At 38.6% G+C, this 20,542-nt stretch overlaps 1 long non-coding RNA gene across 2 annotated transcripts in view; it reads left to right on the top strand.

Annotated features, from left to right (window-relative positions):
• The window catches only part of LOC109556117 (uncharacterized), a 113,468-nt gene that overhangs the window by 82,098 nt on the left and 10,828 nt on the right, over window positions 1–20,542 (top strand). For both annotated transcript variants that reach the window (XR_011565824.1, XR_011565823.1), the window contains one exon: window positions 3,403–3,599. This is a non-coding gene — a long non-coding RNA (uncharacterized lncRNA). The remainder of the gene's footprint in view (window positions 1–3,402; window positions 3,600–20,542) is intronic.

Consider the following 20,542-nt stretch of genomic DNA (forward strand, 5'->3'; position numbering starts at 1 on the left):
AGTTCTGGGCACACGTTTAACTAAATTATAGTCAATAACCATGCGGCTCCAAGTATAAGCCCACATTTTTTAAAGTATCCACCTTATGAACTGACTCTCTTGGAATGTCAGAATTTCAAAAAGAAACTATTTACTTTTCACTGTTTTAAGAGGTGGGCTCTATTTGTTCAGAATTACAGCAACCTCTGTTATTATTTTAAAATATTTATTTTGCCACTTTGACAGGCTTCTGCACTGCTCTTGGGTTTTAATTTTGTTTGCAGAGGTACATTTCAATAGTTGGCTTCAGATTAAATGAATGTTAGTACTTTGTGATGATTTTATTAATTAGTTGTTTTGAAAACTATTTTAAGCCGGGCATTACTCCATTATAGAAGCTCTAAGAATCATGCTATCAGGTAGGTGTTAATTTAAAATTATTTATTCCTTTCATTAATTTCACAAAATTATATTTAACACATACAGACAAGACAGGCACAGTGCCTGGAGGCCACAATACTTTTAGGGAGCTGTGCAAATTAGCTGTGCAAATAAAAATTAACTTTTAGGTTAAAAAAATATTAAAATATGTAATGCTAATATATTTACCTTTGTAACAACATGGTAATAAAATACAATTTTTAATATGTTTTTTAATGGAAGAAGTCTATGAAGACTAAAGTTCCAAGGACCTATGAAGATGATAATGTAACCGATGCCATATTTCAGCTATGTTAGATTCTAGAGATAAAAAGATGAGTAGGACACAATTTCTGTTCCCAAAGTACTCACAGCTAATGAAGAAAATGGACATAAAATAGGTATTTATAATGTGCTTTCCTTGAAGTTGTTTGGAGTAGTCATTACAGCTTGAAGAGCATCAGAGTTTTACTACAAAATGTCATTCAATGCATAGACTGAGTCTTTTCCTTCTTTTTTTTTTTTTGTAAGGCATTTTTCTTTATTATTTTTCGGTTTATCTTAGTAATGCCAGAAAAATAACAGCCATTATTTTCACTTTAAATGCAAACCAAATACTGCTGCACACAGAGTACAAAGATCACCTGCGAACACGATTGGGCACAAAGGTCATATTAGATGTGTAGACCGCACTGTGTTTACATCAAAGTGAGACTGACAGAGCAATTTTTTGGACAATTATTTTAGCTAATAACCGTGCTACTAAACAAAGGCAAATACACATATATATATACACAAACATGTTTCAACTAAAGTTATTCGTGTCACTTTGACAAACGAAGGCTTCTTCTCTGGTGGGTTTCACCAGATATTTGCACCCCAGAGTCCCCTGCCCTGATCCCACCCCCAAATGCTGACTTGATCTGAAGAAAAAAATTAAAGATGTTCTTAATTAAAGGCATATTTGGCAGCTACTGAAAAGTGGCATGCATCTGGCACAGGTGTGCTCTCCCTAAAGCCACATGTGTGACTTCCATCTGCTATGCATCTTGTTTCTTTGAGTGGTAGTCCAATGTGATCCACCTTTAGCTAACTTGCTCTGTAATTCTGCAGCAGTTGGCTACTTAATGCACTATTTTCATTAAAGGCAAAAGGGAAATTTGCTCACAGTTGACAGAAAATGCACTTTTCGGTGTCAAAAATGGAAAATAAGGCATGAAACTTACAAAACAAGTTACAAGTGCTTTTGTTGTTCAGATTTATCATATAGACTTCACGCTTTTCTTTAGAGCTCAAAATATTTCATTGGCTCATGTATAAAGGATTATGAAATGATTTTAAAAGTAATGAGATGCTTCAAAAGAAAAATATTGAATAAATTAAACTAAGTCACCACTTTCCCTTATAAATAATTCTACTGCATAATTCTTTCAGCCAAACTGGTATTAACCCTGTGATGCTTATTTTACTGGTAAAGATTAATGTGCAACTCCATAGGACCTACACTTGTACAACAGTCATACAATATAGGTTAAAAGATAAGTGAACCTACCTATGGCAGCAGAATACCAAGAAATAAATGGTTTATTTTTTCTTTCTGAATCTAGAGGGAAAAAAATAATAGGTTTTCCTCAATATGTATAACACTAATAAACTGGAATTATCCGCCACCCCCCCCATTTGCATTATGTTTTGCTGAGCCACTTAAAACTCTCAATTTAAGCTGTCATTAAAAGACAAATGATGAGGTACATGATTAAAGTGAGCTAAATTTGAGAATTAAGACAAGATAGTGATCATAGATCAAAATAGGATTTGTATATATTTTAATGATACATATACAGCATTACTATATGTTTGTTCCTTTCAAACACTGCTGATATTATCATTTGGATCTATAAGTCAAAATCTTCATATCGTATAAGCATACTGCATTAATAGGACCACAGAGGAAATGCCAAGTCTTAGGTATTAATGGTTCAATGGCAAAAATGAGAAGAACTTCAGTTCTCCCATGCTTAGCAAAGCTTCCCTACTTATATCCTTCTGAGTTTTACTGAGGCTTCAGACATGGAACAGAATCGTGGCTGCACTTTCTCTCTTCATAAAGTTTCTCATATATATGAGATTCAGCACTTTTTCAATTATTCTTCCTATGCCATAATGAGGTAGTTAGAATGTTCTCCTTAACCTAAATCTTCCTTGTTAATATTTAGGTCCACTTCCACATTTTTGTTGTCAATTGGAGAATGATTTTTACCATTTTCAACTTTACCTGCATTATCTTATTATGCACACAAGCTTTTTGAATAAGCAGGGCATCATGGGACATTGGAAAGAGCACAGGCTCAGACAAACCCGGGTTATGAATCAGAATTATGTCGCTCAAACTGTATGACCTTGGTTAACTCATTTAAACTCATTGCATCCCAGCATCCTCATCTATTAAATGGGGATCATTACGAATGTGTTAGAAAATTGCTGTAAAAATTAGAATAATATATGTTAAGCATTAGGCCAGTACCTGAAATACGGTAGATGGCTAAACAAGTAGCTGCTGTTATTATTTGCCATACTTTACAAATCAAGAAACTGAAGCACAGACATATTAAATGACTTTGGTCAAGGTTGGGGGCTATGGTACGCAGTTATTACTAGGAAATTGGAGGCTTGCTTTTGATCAAACCTTATTGAGAATGAAGTCATAGGACACAAAGAAAGTGCAGAAGCAAAAAGTACGGAAAGAACACTGACATCAAAGCAACCAGGTAATCAGTATGTATTTATTGAACACACTGTAAGTATAAGATATCCTTTCACAAGTTGGACCACTTTGGTTTGCCAATGACTGAACCCTAACTTGCCCTTCCAAAAGGCTGGTATAACCCAAACACAGGATGTAGTGAACATTCTGAAGGTTCTGGTGATGTCTGGATTCTGTGGCAAGAACATTTTCAGGATTCCCTCTCTATTTCTAACTAGTTTGTCTGGTATTCTTTGCAGATGGCTTTCTCCATGCCATGGGGGTCATGGCTCCTAGCAACCTTGATCTCTTCTCATCTAAGCAGCTCTTCTATCAGCAAAGAAAGAAGGTTTCTTCCTTTTTGGCTCCAATCTGAAAACAATTTCAAGCATGATTTGCATGGGACCAACTTAAGTCACATACTTCTCCTCAAACCAGTCACAACCAGGAAGATGAGGTAATATGATTGGTTGAATTGAATTTCTAATGAAATGAAATTCCAGTTCATTCAAATTTGATTCCTGTGGAAAGAGATGCATCAAGCATGCCGAGAGAGTAACCTTTACCTTCTGTAAGAGGTAATAGAATAATTAGTATTTTAGTGGTAGAGTTGGTTCTACCAACTGGCATAAAGTCAAAACACTGACTCTCTACTAAGTCACTAGAACCAAAATGCTAGAATCTCTGGATGTCTGGCTAAGATACCACAGGGCCTGAGTGGACATGTCACGTGAACTTTGTATCCAAGAAAGAAAGCCTATCATATTTTCCTCTCTCAGGATGTTGGCTCATAGAGTAAAAACTTGAATTTATTTCTTAGTATACATACCTTTTAATGAAGAAAGTTATAAACACGTGAGTACTATCTTAGAAAAAGCAGAGCCTCTAAAGAGGGTGGTTGAAGGTGACATTTCTGTTGTTTTAAAAACTTTAGGATGTCATGTCCTGTGGGAATGCATTATTCTAACAATTTACTTAACATTTTGCTTCCTATAGAGTGGACTGGGCGTGGGAGCTGAAAGCAGATTTGTGAATTGAATTTATAGTGGATGAGCTTCTCCTAATGCTTTTGCCAGGTCGTTTAAGAGTGTTGGCTCTTGATTCCAGTACTTTCAATATCCACTCACCACTGCATTAGTGGGAGGACTATTGTATTATATAAGAGATCTGGAGAGCTAGTGACTTAGTAGAGAGTCAGTGTTTTGACTTTATGCCAACATCATCATCATTTCCATACATGTTTCACATTTCTCTTATCAGCTGGGCCCTTGATTCAAGGTTACCTTGATTATTTTCAGGTCTTGAGTCATGAATCTCCCTTATTTTTACCTCAAAAATATTTTCACCAACTCACCTTATCTTCTTTCTTTTCAAAATTAAAGGTGTCCTCCAAGGGGGTGAGGGGGTGAGATTAGGAGATTGGGATTGGCATATATCACTATGGATGTGTATATGTATGAAGTGTTATATTTTATACTATGTATAAAATGTTAGTCACTCAGTCATGTCCAACTCTTTGCGACCCCATGGACTGTAGCCCACCAGGCTCCTCTGTCCATGGAATTTCCCAGCAAGAATGCTGGAGTAGATGGCCATTGCCTTCTCCAGGGGAATCTTCCTGAGCCAGGGATCGAACCCAGGTCTCCCACATGGCAGGCAGATTATTTACTGTCTGAGCCACCATAACTAATGAGAACCTACTGTATAGCACAGAGAACTCTACTCAATGCTCTGTGGTGACCTAATTGGGAAGGAAATCCAAGGAAGAGAGGATATACATATACATGTGACTATTCACTTTGCTGTATAGAAGAAACTAACACAACATTTGAAAGCAACTCTAATCCAGTTAGGGGCTTCCCTGGTAGCTCAGCTAGTAAAGAATCTGCCTGCAAAGCGGGAGACCCTGGTTTGATTCCTGGGTTGGGAAGACGCCCTGGAGAAGGGACAGGCTTTACCTACTCCAGTATTCTTGGGCTTCCCTGGTGGCTCAGCTAGTAAAGAATCTGCCTGCAAAGCGGGAGACCCTGGTTTGATTCCTGGGTTGGGAAGACGCCCTGGAGAAGGGACAGGCTTTACCCACTCCAGTATTCTTGGGCTTCCCTGGTGGCTCAGCTGGTAAAGAATCCACCTGCAGTGCAGGAGACCTGGGTTTGATCCCTGGGTTGGGACGATCTCCTGGAGGAGGTCATGAGTCAGACACGACTGAGTGACTAAGCATAGCACAGTCATCGGGCATAAGAGATCAGAAATAAAGAAGAAGTCTATGATGACTCCTAGGTATTTAGTTTTGTGACCTGTATGGATGGGGATATAATTACATTAAAATAAAATAGAATTAATTTTAAAAATACCTACCCTTTCCCAGCACTAAATTCTTCTCTCTTTCACTACCATAGAAAACTAACTCCATCCATTTCTTCATTGTCTATCTGTATTTCCAGTTATTCCTCTGATGCATCTCCCCCCACTTATCTACCTATAAGACTATCTCCTTGAGATACCATCAAAAAGGATAATGTAGGTGGCAGTATACGGTTGCCCTAAAGTGGAATGTAAATATGATGGAATATCACTGTTATCCTATCTTTCTCCTTCACTCCACAACCATCTAAAAAGTCAGTATAAAGTATTTCTTAACTTTAATTTTTCATTGTTCAGCTCATTACTTAGTATCTTAAAATCTGACTTCATTCTCCTAGCATACTGTCCTTGAGTTCATATCATTGCATTATCTTTCTTCTAGCACATGGAACAGTTGACTTTGCCCTCCTCTTGATTCTACCACCTCACCGCCTTGGTTTACTTTCTCTCTTTCTGACCAATAATATATTTTTTAAAATTTTGAAAACTTTATGGATATGCAATTCACTCATCCAAAGTGTACAATTCAATGGCTTTTTATATTCAATATACACTGAATTGTGCAATAATCACCACAGTCAATTTTAAAACATTTTCATCACCTCTGAAAAGAAACTCTACATTCCTTAGCCACCCTGTCCAATCACGCATCCCTCCCAGCCTTAGGCAACCACTAATCTGTTTTTTTCTGACCACTCATATTTTAGTGATCATCTTTTTCCTTGTGTCTCTGAATGTGAGTGGTCTCCATCATTCTGTCCTTGCTCATTCTCCCTATGCCTCCTCTCTCTCATAAATAATTCTCAAAAAAGCTCCCAGATCTCTCTTCACCTCAACTTCTTTATTGGATGCCTGCTTATAACTTTAACCTATGTATCTCACCAGTCCCCAACTATAATGTATACTAAAATAAACTCTTACCCCATCCTAAGTTATCTTCTACCCTATCTTAGCTAACAGTATTACATTTCTACCCAGTCATTTGGACTTAGAGCTTGGTTTGATTTTGGCTGCTCTCTCCCCGTTATCCCCGAATCCGATTTAAGCTATATTTTAAGGACACATTGTTCTATCCATCTACTTTCACTCTGTCTCTCCCCTCTGCCTTCTCTTCCTTCAGGCAGTAAAGCTCAGGCTGATAAAGTAGCACAAGGTCTATTATTTTGGTTTTGGTGAGGTTGTCCAGAAGTATTTTGTGGCCATACTTTTTCTCTCTTCCTCATTCTTGATTCTTTCCCATTTCTGAGAAGAATAACTATTTGAACTCAGTTTTAAAGATCACTAAATCTTCTTCTACACAAGTACCCTTCTCTTAAACTCCATATACATGAATGTGCTAAGAATGGCCTGTATAACATGTCTAATAAGCAACAGTCAGGTGTTTGCTGACTATTATTTGTAAGCAATGACATAGCAAAAAATATTTCATAGCTGTATGTTTTACTAATATAATTTGCATCTTCGGGAGAGGAGGGAGAACAAGATGACAGAGGAGTAGGTGGATGTGGAGTACATCTCTCTCCACGATACATCAGGAATACACCGTCAGACACAGAAGTGCATGCAGAACACCAGCTGAGAGCGGACAGGAGTACCTGACCAGCAGAAAAGAATATATAGAGCCACACAAAACTCGGTAGGATGAAGGAACTAGAGGGAAAAAACAAGAGTGTTAGTAGGACTGGACCTGCCCTCAGCAGGTGGGGGAACCGAAGCAGGGGTCTGATCCCCACATCAGGACAATTGTCTGAGTCAGAGGAGAAGCATTTAAGGCTGAGAGTGAAACAGCTGAACTGTGGCAGCCTAAATGGAATGAGAGTCAGACAGTCCTTGCTGCGGCCATACATACCCTGGACAGGGACTCAGGTCCCCCTGGAAGGCACATCAGCTGGGAGCTGGAGTTTAGGGAGCAATCACAGGGCAAGGGCTGCTGTTGACTGCGGAGAGACGGATGGAGGGGATGTGAAGGGGGAGATTGTGGTGGGAAATGCCTGTGGAGGAAAGCTGGGCAGCCATGGAAGCAAGGTGATACTGCTGAGTCACACATAAGGAGTGGAGCCATCACCATAGTGTCTCTCTTCCTACACACCAGCATCGGCAGCTGAACAATAGAGAGGCAGGCCCATCAAAGGCCTGATGCACTGAACTACAGAATAGGACCCCAGCCAGGGGGCCCCTCTATGTGCCCAATGCACCAAACAACAGAGAAGGGCCCCAGGCAAGGGAGCCCTCTAAGTGCCTGAATGGGCAGAGTTATGGAGAAAGACTGGCCAAAGAGGCCTTCTGATCACCAGCTACAAGAGGCTCAAAAAAAAGACTGCGATAGGGCCATAACTCCCGAGCCGGAGGCAGTCCATGTCCCTGCACACTTGGTGCCGTCAGGGTCCCTGCAAACCAAGCAGCTGTGCCACCTTCACACTCAACTCTCACTGGGGCAGAGCTGCCACAGGCAAAAAAAGTCTTGCATCTATACACACAGGGTTGCTTTGATCATGTCCAACTCTTTGCGATCCTATAGACTGTGGCCTGCCAGGCTTCTCTGTCAGGGAGAGGGGTTCTCCAGACAGGAATACTGGAGTGTATTGGCCAATACTGGTTGCCATACCCTTCTGGAGCACTATATTTCCTGGCACCCTAGCCACCAACTCCCCTGAGTACCTGGTGCTGCCAGAACCCCTGCGACTCAAGCAGATGCACCACCTCCACACCTGACCCTCACAGGGGCAAACCCAAGTCCTCCAGGGCAGCATCAGGAGCAAACCCCAGGGGATGACCCACATGCAGAGGTGGAAATAGAATCACAATTGAAACCCAGGGGCCGTGTGGCTAAGGAAGAAGACCCAAAACCTTCCCATCAGCTGTACAGGCTGCAGATTAAATCCACATGATCAACTAGGCAGACTCCATGTCTATAGAATATATAAACAGAGATTGAGAGCTCCCATAAAAGAAAACGCACTAGTTCTGATAGCTGTGGACATTGGAGGCAAGAACACACAAGCGTAGGACCAGATTAGAGTTTGAACAGACCGCACTGTAGATTCAGAGATCAGCACAGTGTTGGAGGGCACCCTAGGGATGTGAGGTGGACTGTAACTCCCAGCAAGGGAAAAGGGCTCGGACAGCAGTGACTCAAGAAAAACATTTATTATTCTTACGTTTTGACTTGTTCTATAGATTGTTTTGGATTTTTTTGGGGGGGTCCTTTTTTCCCCCTCTGTTGTAGTCGTCGATTTTATTGGCACTATGAAATCTAATTAAGCTTTTAAACTTTTTTTTTTCAGTCACATTTTTTATTATTGTTATAAACTTCTGCCTCTATGTTGGGCTTTTGCAGTTCTGTGGAGTTTTTCTTTTTTTCTTCTTTTCTCTTTTTTAAATTTTAATCTTATAAACCTATTATATTTTTTATTCCTTTGTTTGCCTTTCCTACTGTTCTTTTCACCTTGAAGTTAATCTTTAATGTATATAAATCTTCTTCATCTACCTCTATTTAGCTTTGCATATCTATTCTTTCTTTTCTTTCTTTCCTTTCCTCTCAACGTATTTGTTAGTTTTGTTTTCATTGCTTTATTTCCCACTTAGCACTTTGCTTTAGTTTTGTTTTCTAGTTTGTGCTTTAGTTAGTTTTGTTCTAAACTGGTAAATATAATTTATGATTTTCTTTGTTCATCAGGTCAATCTACTATTTTTGTTGGACTGTTTTGACTTTGCTTATGGGTGTATATGTATATATTCCATTATTTTAATTATCATTTGCCTGACTTTGTAACTGCCATTTGTCTGGGGTTCCTCGTTGGTTTCTCATTTGGGGGTATTTGTTTTAATCTCACTTAATGCCATAACAACTACTTGTGGAATCTTCATTCCTGACCAGCGATCAAGCCCTGAGCCTTCAGAGTGGGAGCACTGATTCCAAGACCCTAGACTACCAGAGAACTAACCCTAGGGAGTATCAAATAATGGGAACTCACACAAAGAAAATCACTTGAATACAAGATCTGGCATCACCCAATCACCAGTAGCACCCTGTGTAGGATGCCTCATGTGAGGAAAAAGAAACAAACAAACAAAAAAACTCAGCACAAATCTCACCCTATACTAAGCTTACACAAACCACTGGACCAAACTTAGGAGGTCAGAAACCAAAAGGAAGAAAGAATTCAACCTTGAAGCCTAGGAAAAGGAGACCTCAAACACAATACGTTTAAAAAAAATAATGAAAAGGTGGAAAAATACTACACAAATGAAAGAACAAATGAGAAACACAGAAATCCAAATAAATGAAGAGGAAATAGGCAAACTACCTGAAAAAGAATTCAGAATAATGATAGTAAAGATGATAAAATAAACCTTGAAAACAAAATGTAAAAAAACTTTCAGCAGAAAGTTTGCAGGCCAGAAGGGAATGGCAGGATATAGTTAAAGTACTGAAAGGGAAAAATCTATAACGAAGATTACTTTACCCAGCAAGGATCTCATTCAGAATTGATGCAGAAATAAAAAGCTTTTCAGACAAACAGAAGTTAAGAGAATTCAGTACCACCAAACCAGCTTTATAACAAATGTTAAAGGGACTTATATAGTCAAAAAATACAAGAGAAGAAAAAGATCGACAAAATCAACCCCAAACAATTAAGAAAATGGCAATAGGAACATATATAATTCCTTTAAATGTAAACAGATTAAATGCTCCAACCAAAAGACACAGACTGGCTGCATGGATACAAAAACAAGACCCATATATATACTGTCTACAAGAAACCCACTTCAGACCTAAAGACACATGTAGACAGAAAGTGAGAAGATGGAAAAATACATTCTATGCAAATGGGAAGCAAAATAAAGCTGGAGTAGCAATCTTCATATCAGACAACATAGACCTTAAAATAAATAATAGTACAAGAGATAAGGAAGGACACTACATAATGATCAAGGGATCAATCCAAGAGGAGGACATAACAATTGTAAATATCTATGCACCCAACATAGGAGCACCTCAATACATAAGACAAACACTAACAGACATAAAAGGAGAAATTGACAGTAACACAATAATAGTAGGAGACTTTAAAACCTCACTCACACCAATGGACAGAGCATCAAAACAGAAATTAATAAGTTATTAATAAGTTAATAAATTAAATTAATAAGTTAAATGTATCATTTAACACAAGTCTTAAATGATACATTAGATGAGATGGATCTCATTGATATCTTCAGGACATTCCATCCAAATGCAGAAGAATACACCTTCTTCTCAAATGCACATGGAGCATTCTCCAAAATAGACCATATTTTGGGTCACAAATCAAACCTCAGTAAATTTAAGAAAATTGAAATCATATCAAACATCTTCTCCAACCACAATGCTGTGAGACTAGATATCAATTACAAACAACAACAGCAAAAAACTGTAAGAAACACAAACACACGGAGATTAAACAACACATTTCTAAATAACCAACAGGTTACTGAAGAAATCAAAAGGGAAATCAAAAAAATTTAGAAACAAATGACAACAAAAACATGACAACTCAAAACCTATGAGATGCCACAAAAGCAGTTCTAAGAGGGAAGTTTATAGCAATACAATCCTACCTCAAGAAGCAAGAAAAACATCGAATAGACAACCTAACTTTACACCTAAAACAGCTGAAAAAAGAAGAAAAAAAATTGGTAGAAGGAAAGAAATCATAAATATCCAAGCAGAAATAAATGAAAAAGAAATGAAAGAAACAATAGTAAAGATTAATAAAACTAAAAGCTGGTTCTTTGAGAAGATAAACAAAATTGACAAACCTTTAGCCAGACTCATCAAGAAAAAAAGAGAGAAGAATCAAATCAACAAAATTAGAAATGAAAAAGGAGAGGTTACAACAGATAATGCAGAAATACAAAGGATTATAAGAGACTATTATAAACAGCTATATGGCAATAAAATGGATAACCTGAAAGAAATGGACAGATTCTTAGAACAGTTCAATCTTCCAAGATTGAACCAAGAAGAAATAGAAATTATGAACAACCCAATTACAAGCACTGAAATTGAAGCTGTGATCAAAAATCTCCCATAAAACAAAAGCCCAGGACCAGATGGCTTCACAGGAGAATTCTGTCAAACATTTAGAGAAGAGCTAATGCCTATCCTTCTAAAACTCTTCAAAAAACTGCAGAGGAAGGAACATCTCCAAACTCATTTGATGAGGCCACCATCACCCTGATACCAAAACCAGAAAAAGAACACACAAAAAAAGAAAACTGCAGGCCAATATCACTGATGAACATAGACGCAAAAATCGTCAACAAAATTTTAACAAAAAGAATTCAGCAACACATCAAAAAGCTCATACACCATGATCAAGTTGGGTTTATTCCAGAGATGCAAGGATTCTTCAAAATACACAAATCAATCAATGTGATACACCATATTAACAAATTGAAAGAAAAACCATATGATAATCTCAACAGATGTAGTGAAAGCCTTTGATAAAGTTCAGCACCCATTTATGATTGAAACTCTTCAAAAAATAGACATAGAAGGAATCTATGTCAACATAAAGTGAAAAGTGAAGTCGCTCAGTCATGTCCAACTCTCTGTGACCCCATGGACTGTAACCTACCAGGCTCCTCTATCCATGAGATTTTCCAGGCAAGAGTACTGGAGTGGGTTGCCATTTCCTTCTCCAGGGGATCTTTCTGACTGAGAGACCAAACCCAGGTCTCCCATATTGCAGGCAGATGCTTTACCATCTAACACTAGGAAACCTCAACATAGTAAAGGCCATATATTGCAAGTCTATGGCAAACATTATTCTCAATGGAGAAAAACTGAAAGCATTCCCCTAAGATCAGGAACAAGACAAGGGTGTCCTCTTTCACCACTATTATTCAACATAGTTCTGGAAGTTCTAGCTACAGCAATCAGAGAAGAAAAAGAAATAAAAGGAATCCAGATTGGAAAAGAAGAAGTAAAGCTCTCACTGTTTGCAGATGACATGATACTGTACATAGAAAACCCTAAAGGTAGTATCAGAAAATTACTAGAGCTAATCAGTGAATTTAGCAAAGTTGCGGTATACAAAATCAATACACAGAAATCACTTGCATTTCTATATACTAACAATGAAAAATCAGAAAGAGAAATTAAGGAATCAATCCCATTCACCATTGCAACAAAAAGAATTAAATATCTAGGAATAAACTTACCTAAAGAGACAAAATAACTGCACACAGAAAATTATAAGACACTGATGAAAGAAATCAAAGATGACATAAACAGATGGAGAGAGATTCCATGTTCCTGGGTAGGAAGAATCAATATTGTGAAAATGACTATACTATCAAGTGCAGTCTACAGATTGAATGCGATCCCTATCAAATTACCAATGGCATTTTTCACAGAACTAGAATAAAAAATTTCAAAATTCATATGGAAGCACAAAAGACCCCAAATAGCCAAGTAATCTTAAAAATAAAAAATGGAGCCAAGGAATCATCCTTCCTGAATTCACATTACACTACAAACCTACAGTCATCAAGATAGTATGGCACTGGCACAAAAACAGAAATATAGACTAATGGGACAAGATAGAAAGCCCAGAAATAAACCCATGCACCTATGCTGCTGCTGCTGCTAAGTTGCTTCAGTCGTGTCTGACTCTGTGCGACCCCATAGACGTCTGGCAGCCCACCAGGTTCCCCCGTCCCTGGGATTCTCCAGGCAAGAACAATGGAGTGGGTTGCCATTTCCTTCTCCAGTGCATGAAAGTGAAAAGTGAAAGTGAAGTCGCTCAGTCGTGTCCGACTCTCAGCGACCCCGTGGACTGAAGCCTATCAGGCTCCTCCATCCATGGGATTTTCCAGGCAAGAGTACTGGAGTGGGGTGCCATTGCCTTCTCTGATGCACCTATGGGTACCTTATTTTTAACAAAGGAGGCAAGAATATACAATGGGGCAAAGACAGCCTCTTCAATAAATGGTGCTGGGAAAACTGGACAGCTACATGTAAAAGAATGAAGTTAGAACACTTTCTAACACCATACACAAAGATAAAGTCAAAATGGATTAAAGACCTAAATGTTAAGACCAGAAACTATAAAACTCTTAGAAGAAAAAATAGGCAGAACACTTGATGACATAAATCAAAGCAAGATCCTCTATGACCCACCTCCTAGAGTAATGGAAATAAAAACAAAAGTAAACAAGTGGGACCTGATTAAACTTAAAAGCTTTTGCACAGCAAAGGAAACTATAAGCAAAGTGAAAAGACAACCCTCAGAATGGGAGAAAATAATAGCAAATGAAACAACTGACAAAGGATTAATTTCCAAAATACATAAAGAACTCATACAACTCAATGCCAGAAAAACAAACAACCAAATCAAAAAGTGGGAAAAAGACCTAAACAGACATTTCTTCATAGAAGACATACAGATGGCTAGCAAACACATGAAAAAGTGCTCAACACTGCTCATTATTAGAGACATGCAAATCAAAACCATAATGAGATATCACCTCACACCAGTCAGAATGGCCATCATCAAAAAGTTTACAAACAATAAATGCTGGAGAGGCTGTGGAAAAAAGGGAACACTCTTGCACCGTTGGTGGGAATGTGAATTGATACAGCCACTGTGGAAGACAGTATGGATATTCCTTTAAAAACTAGGAATAAAACCACCATATGACCCAGCAATCCCAGTCCTAGGCATACACCCTGAGGAAACCAAAATTGAAAAAGACACACGTATCCCACTGTTCATTGCACCACTATTTACAATAGCTAGAACATGGAAGCAACCTAGATGTCTATCGGCAGATGAATGGATAAAGAAGTTGTGGTATATATACACAATGGAATATTACTCAGTCATAAAAAGGAACACATTTGAGTCAGTCCTAATGAGGTGGATGAACTTAGAACCTATTATACAGAGTGAAATAAGTCAGAAAGATAAAGATAAATATCATATTCTAGTGCAATGGCACCCCACTCCAGTACTCTTGCCTGGGAAATCCCATGGACGGAGGAGCCTGGTAGGCTGCAGTCCAAGGGGTCACTGAGAGTCGGACACGACCAAGTGACTTCCTGCTTTCACTTTCCACTTTCATGCATTGGAGAAGGAAATGGCAACCCACTCCAGTGTTCTTGCCTGGAGAATCCCAGGGACGGGGGAGCTGGTGGGCTGCCGTCTATGGGGTCGCACAGAGTCGGACACGACTGAAGCGACTTAGCAGCAGCAGCAGTGCATATATAGAAAAATGGTACTGAAGAAATTATTTACTGGGCAGCAATGGAGAAACAGACATAGAGAATAGACTTGTGGAGATGGGGAGAGGGGAGGAGAGGGTGAGATGTTTGGAAAGAGTAACATGGAAACTTACATTACCCTATGTAAAATAGATAGCCAACGGGAATTAGCTGTATGGCTCAGGAAACTCAAACAGGGGCTCTGTATCAACCTAGAGGGGTGGGATGGGGAAGGATATGGGAGGGAGGTTCAAAAGGGAGGGGATATGTGTATACATATGGTTGATTCATGTTGAGGTTTGACAGAAAACAAAATTCTGTAAAGCAATTATCCTTCAATAAAAAAATAAAAACTATAATTTGTGTCTTCAAATAAATACCTTATTAGAACAACATTTGTAACATATTTGATTTAGAAAGCTGAGATTCTGAGGATCCAATGATGGACTAATGAATGTGTATTAAACATATTGCTTGTGTTTTGATACTTTTCCAGCAATCATCAGTATATAATTATTCCAGCCTGTGTGGACCCTTATCAGAACCATCACCTATCAATCTCTAACTTTATTTCTGCCATGGCTGTTAGCTAAGAATGATTAAAGATAGCTTCACTGTTCCTAGTTCCAACCTTAACGATGTATGATGTACCAACAGCATACTGTGGAGCTGTAAAAAAAGAATAGGAAAGCTCCTTATGTCTTATATGGAAAGGTCTTTGTGTGGACTGAATTATTTGTGTCTCCCCGAAGTTCATATGTTGACCACCTAGTGTGATGGTATTTGCTTATAGGGCCTTTTGGAGGTAATTAGGTTTAGATGAGGTTGTGCAGGTGGTGCCCTCATGGTGGGATTGCTACCCTTATGGTCTTATAATAAGAGACACCAGAGAGCTTGCTGGCTTTCTTTGCCATGTGAGGACACAGGGAAAAGACGGCTGTCTGCAAACCAGGAAAAGAGTTCTCTACAGAGCCTGACCATACAGGCATCCTGATCTATTATTTCCAGCCTCCAGAACTGTGAGAAAATAAATGTCTGCTATTTAAGCCATCCAGCGTATGAGAACCTGAACTGACTAATGTAGTTGCCAAGATTTATTTTTAAGTGGGGAGAAAGAGGTGCCAAAATAGTGTACTCTTGAAGTAAAAAAAAGAAGGGAAAATAATCTGTACTTGTGTTGGCTTCTACATACATTTATAAAATCCTGGGAAGTAAATGAGAAACTAATAATATTGGTTAGTTATTTTAGGGGGTTAGGAATTTGGCAGATAGAAGATTGGGTTGGAAAAGAGACATGGGTGTACATCATTTTATACTTTTGATGCTCAAAGTATGTGAATATGTTACCACTTCAAGAAATTAAATAAATGAAACTTATTAAAAATAATAACAAAAACATTTTATTTGGGAAAACAAGATTATATTGAAATAAGGAAAATACTGTTCATATTGAAAGAAGATTTTTGATTAGCAGAATAATTATAGCAGAAGTTGACATTTGATGCAGGCACAATTTGAAGAACATGAAGGAATTTGAACTATTAATGGTATTAAATTGCTTTCCTAGTCAGTTCTTTAGTAATCCTCATGATGATATAGATAGCTCTTATCATCTACTGCCCCTTTCTTGGATCTGCATTGGTTACTCCCAGTAGAGCTTGAAGTGCCCCACATGCATGCATTTGATTGAAAGATGATGGCAACAGGTTCTCAAATATTCTCTCAGTAATGCCCAGAATGTCTCTGAGAGTAATACCTCCTCCTTCAACTTTCCTCAGTGGGTAATCCATATTCAAGCATACAACCACTGAGGAGAGGACCCAGGATTCAAGCATACAACCACTGAGAAGAGGACCCAGAAGACCCATTCATACAACCACTGAGAAGAGGACCCAATCTCTTCCATGGACAAAGATGTAAATTTTCCCACAACTTACTCTGGCCAACTATTGTTCTAGAGACATTATAGCATACCACCCCAAAGAGGGGCTTCCCTGGTGGTTCAGTGGTAAAGAATCTGCCTGCAATGCAGGAGTTGCAGGAGACCCAGGTTCAATTCCTGGGATGGGAAGATCCCCTGGAAGAGGGCATGGCAACCCACTCCAGTATTCTTGCCTGGAGAATCCCATGGACAGAGGAGCCTGGTGGACAACAGTCCATAGGGTTGCACAGAGTCAGACATGACTGAAGCAACTTAGCGTACACACACCCCAAAGAGATCTTTTAATTTCTATTTAATGTATAATCATAGATTTCTTCTTCATTGGTCATCTAGCCTTCACCTGACTCTCTACACCCATAGACTCATTTTGAGTTGTGTGCCATCCAAAGTGCTTTTTCTCTGTCTCCATGCCTTTGTAAACGCCATTTCCATTGCTTGGACCACCTTCTATTTGTTACTTATGATGCTGCTGCTGCTAAGTAGCTTCAGTCGTGTCTGACTCTGTACGACCCCATAGACGGCAGCCCACCAGGCTCCCCTGTCTCTGGGACTCTCCAGGCAAGAACACTGGAGTGGGTTGCCATTTCCTTCTCCAACGCATGAAAATGAAAAGTGAAAGTGAAGTCACTCAGTCGTGTCCGACTCTCAGCAACCCCATGGACTGCAGCCCACCAGGCTCCTCCATCCATGGGATTCTCCAGGCAAGAGTACTGGAGTGGGGTGCCATTGCTTTCTCCATACTTATGATGAAGCTCCCCCAAATAGAGATAGTGTTTTTCCTGATATCATCCTATATTAATTGAACCCCATTGAGATTTTCTACATGATTATTCCTTCCTATTAGATTCAAGACGTTCAGCAGGAGCCATAGCATATTTGTTTTGAATCCACAATGCTGATATCCATTAGGCACTTGATGGTTGAATGAATGAGTAAATATACAGCCTGGCTGAAATGTTAAAGACAAAAATATCACAGTACTGTCTAATAAAATCCCATTCAATGCTTAGGGGAAGTGCTTCGCAGGAGGTTTCTAACTCTGCACTGTAAGTGTGTTATTGAGCCCCTGATTGATTCATAAGAGCTGAATTCTGTAAGGACCCTTCTCCATGAATCTTTTGATATTTTGGAGTGTGTTTAATTTTGCAGATTTTTTTGGTGTGTGGTTTGAAAACTGCATCTCCAAACTAAGGCATTTCTATGAGGATCCCCTCTGTTTAAGTGCATTTTATTTCTCACATTTTAAAGCAAGATGACTGCTCTCAATCCAGTGGATTTTCATCCTTATCTCCAGAAAACCACATTTCTTATGCTTTGTGGTAAGGTAAGTTACATATCTATAGACATCGCTTTGTGGAAGTGAGAGTTCAGCTAGAACCTCAGATCTACATTTGCTTGCCAGAGAGCCAGAGTGGCACCGGGGTAATCCCCACTGTTTTGTAGTTAGATATCTTTCTCACATGTCTTTCTCAAAGACACCCTTTTAAAATGTGAAATTTGCAGAAAACAAATCATTATTTTTTCTAGCTGAAAGAATTCACTTTCCAAACTAAAGAGGCTGATTTTGGAGAGTTTCAGCTGTGTCAGTAATCTACCAGAGACAGATTTTAGAATTAGGCTCATTTTCTTTTCTTAATTCAGTTTACCCTAAACAGAGTAGATAAAAATAAATGCTTAAACTTTTCCATATTAAGACATGCTTATATAAATACGGCCTCATAATAATTTGTTCTCAGAGTTCATTGACTTTAATTGTCCTACTGATGCTGTGTCCATTGACATATCTAATACGTAGTATTCATTTTCTATAGTATCTTGAGATCCTAATACGTAGCATGATGACTTTAGTTAGTAACACTATATTGTATACTGGAAATTTGCTGAGAGAGTCAACTTCAGGTGCCTTCACCAAACACACAAAAACTGCTAAATATGTTAGGAGATGGATACATTGATTAGCTTTATTGTAGTAATCATTTCACTGCATTTAGGTATCATCAAAACATGATATTATTTAATATCATGTTTAATATACACAATTGTTATTTTAAGAAACTAGATTTGTATACTAATGCATATATATGGAATTTAGAAAGAAGGTAATGATAACCCTGTATGCGAGACAGCAAAAGAGACACAGAGGTATTGAATAGTCTTTTGGACTCTGTAGGAGAGGGCGAGGGTGGGATAATATGGGAGAATGGCATTGAAACATGTAAAATATCATATGTGAAACTAATCGCCAGTCCAGGTTTGATGCATGATACAGGGTGCTCAGGGCTGATGCACTGGGATGACCCAGAGGGATGGTATGGGGAGGGAGGTGGGAGGGGGGTTCAGGATGGGGAACACATGTATATTCATGGTGGATTCAAGTCAATGTATGGCAAAACCAATACAATATTATAAAGTAAAATTAATTAATTTTTTAAAAAAAGAAACTAGATTTGCATTAGATTGAATGCAGGAGATAGGAGAATTCAACTATCCTCTATTTTGCAAAAATGTAAAATAATGTCACTATAATTCATGTAATAATGTATACACTCTTTAGAGGTTGTTGTTGTTGTTGTTTTTTCATTAAAAAGCGTTACTTGTATTCCCCTAAAAAATATCAAAACAAAACATTTTCTATAGTAAGGGGCACTGTCATAAGCCTGAGTTCAACATACTTTTGAACATAATCCTGACACTTTTCTCAATATCAATAGCCTGCTGGCTCTTAGTGACATGTGGTTGAAGGCAAAACTTTAACAATATTTACTGGATCTTAGTTCTAATGCCATTTATTATAAGTTTTGGAGACAGAAAGAAAAGTTCTGAAATATTTCTCCCACCCCAGAATTTTAGTTATTTTGCAGTTACCAAGTCTGAAAAATCTCTAGATTTGCCCCCCTCCAGGAAAGAGTGTCTTAATTAAATAATTAGGCCCTTTTAAGGATCAGTTCCCTGTGGGTTGCTTCTATAATTGCCTCTTCACTCATCAGCTAAAAACCTCCCTAGGCTGTTTCTTGTTCATTCTCAATATAATGTTTTACCTATTTAATTCATGCAGTTGTTTTTGTATAGCTTATATGTTTTTCTTTGTTTGTCATCATCCTCTGTTCAAAATTGTAAGGTCCCAGAAATAAGACCCAAGTGTCCTTAATTTATTTTTATGGTGCTTACATTAGCATTATATGATATTAAATGTTTAGTAATTTTTCAGTGTGATGATTATGAAGATGGGAATCTATAGTAGACTGATAAATGTGAATTTAACATGAAAAAAAAAGCTCATTGAAACTCTGGTTGTGCTATTCATAGCACATAGCAGCCTATATCAGTTGCTAAGAAGAGTTTAGTATTATGTGAAAGCGGTAATGAAAATGTTCAAAATTGCCAACTTCCAATGACTCGTAAGGAGAGGGCAATGGCAACCCACTCCAATACTCTTGCCTGGAAAATCCCACAGACAGAGGAGCCTGATGGGCTGCAGTCTATGGGGTCGTGAAGAGTCGGACACGACTGAGCGACTTCACTTTCACTTTTCACTTTCATGCATTGGAGAAGGAAATGGCAACCCACTCCATTGTTCTTGCCTGGAGAATCCCAGGGACGGGGGAGCCTGGTGGGCTGCCGTCTCTGGGGTCGCACAGAGTCGGACACGACTGAAGCGACTTAGCAGCAGCAGCAGCAATGACTCATAAAGTACATATGTCTCTTAAGTTGCTTACCTGCTTTTGCCCTTGGGCCATGTTTCTGCTCTTGTCTCCAGCCAGAGTCTGAAAAGGTATCAGATCAGATCAGATCAGTAGCTCAGTCGTGTCCGACTCTTTGCGACCCCATGAATCACAGCACG

The sequence above is a fragment of the Bos indicus genome, chromosome 3 (genome assembly GCF_029378745.1).
Source record: "Bos indicus isolate NIAB-ARS_2022 breed Sahiwal x Tharparkar chromosome 3, NIAB-ARS_B.indTharparkar_mat_pri_1.0, whole genome shotgun sequence".
Lineage (NCBI taxonomy): Eukaryota > Metazoa > Chordata > Mammalia > Artiodactyla > Bovidae > Bos > Bos indicus.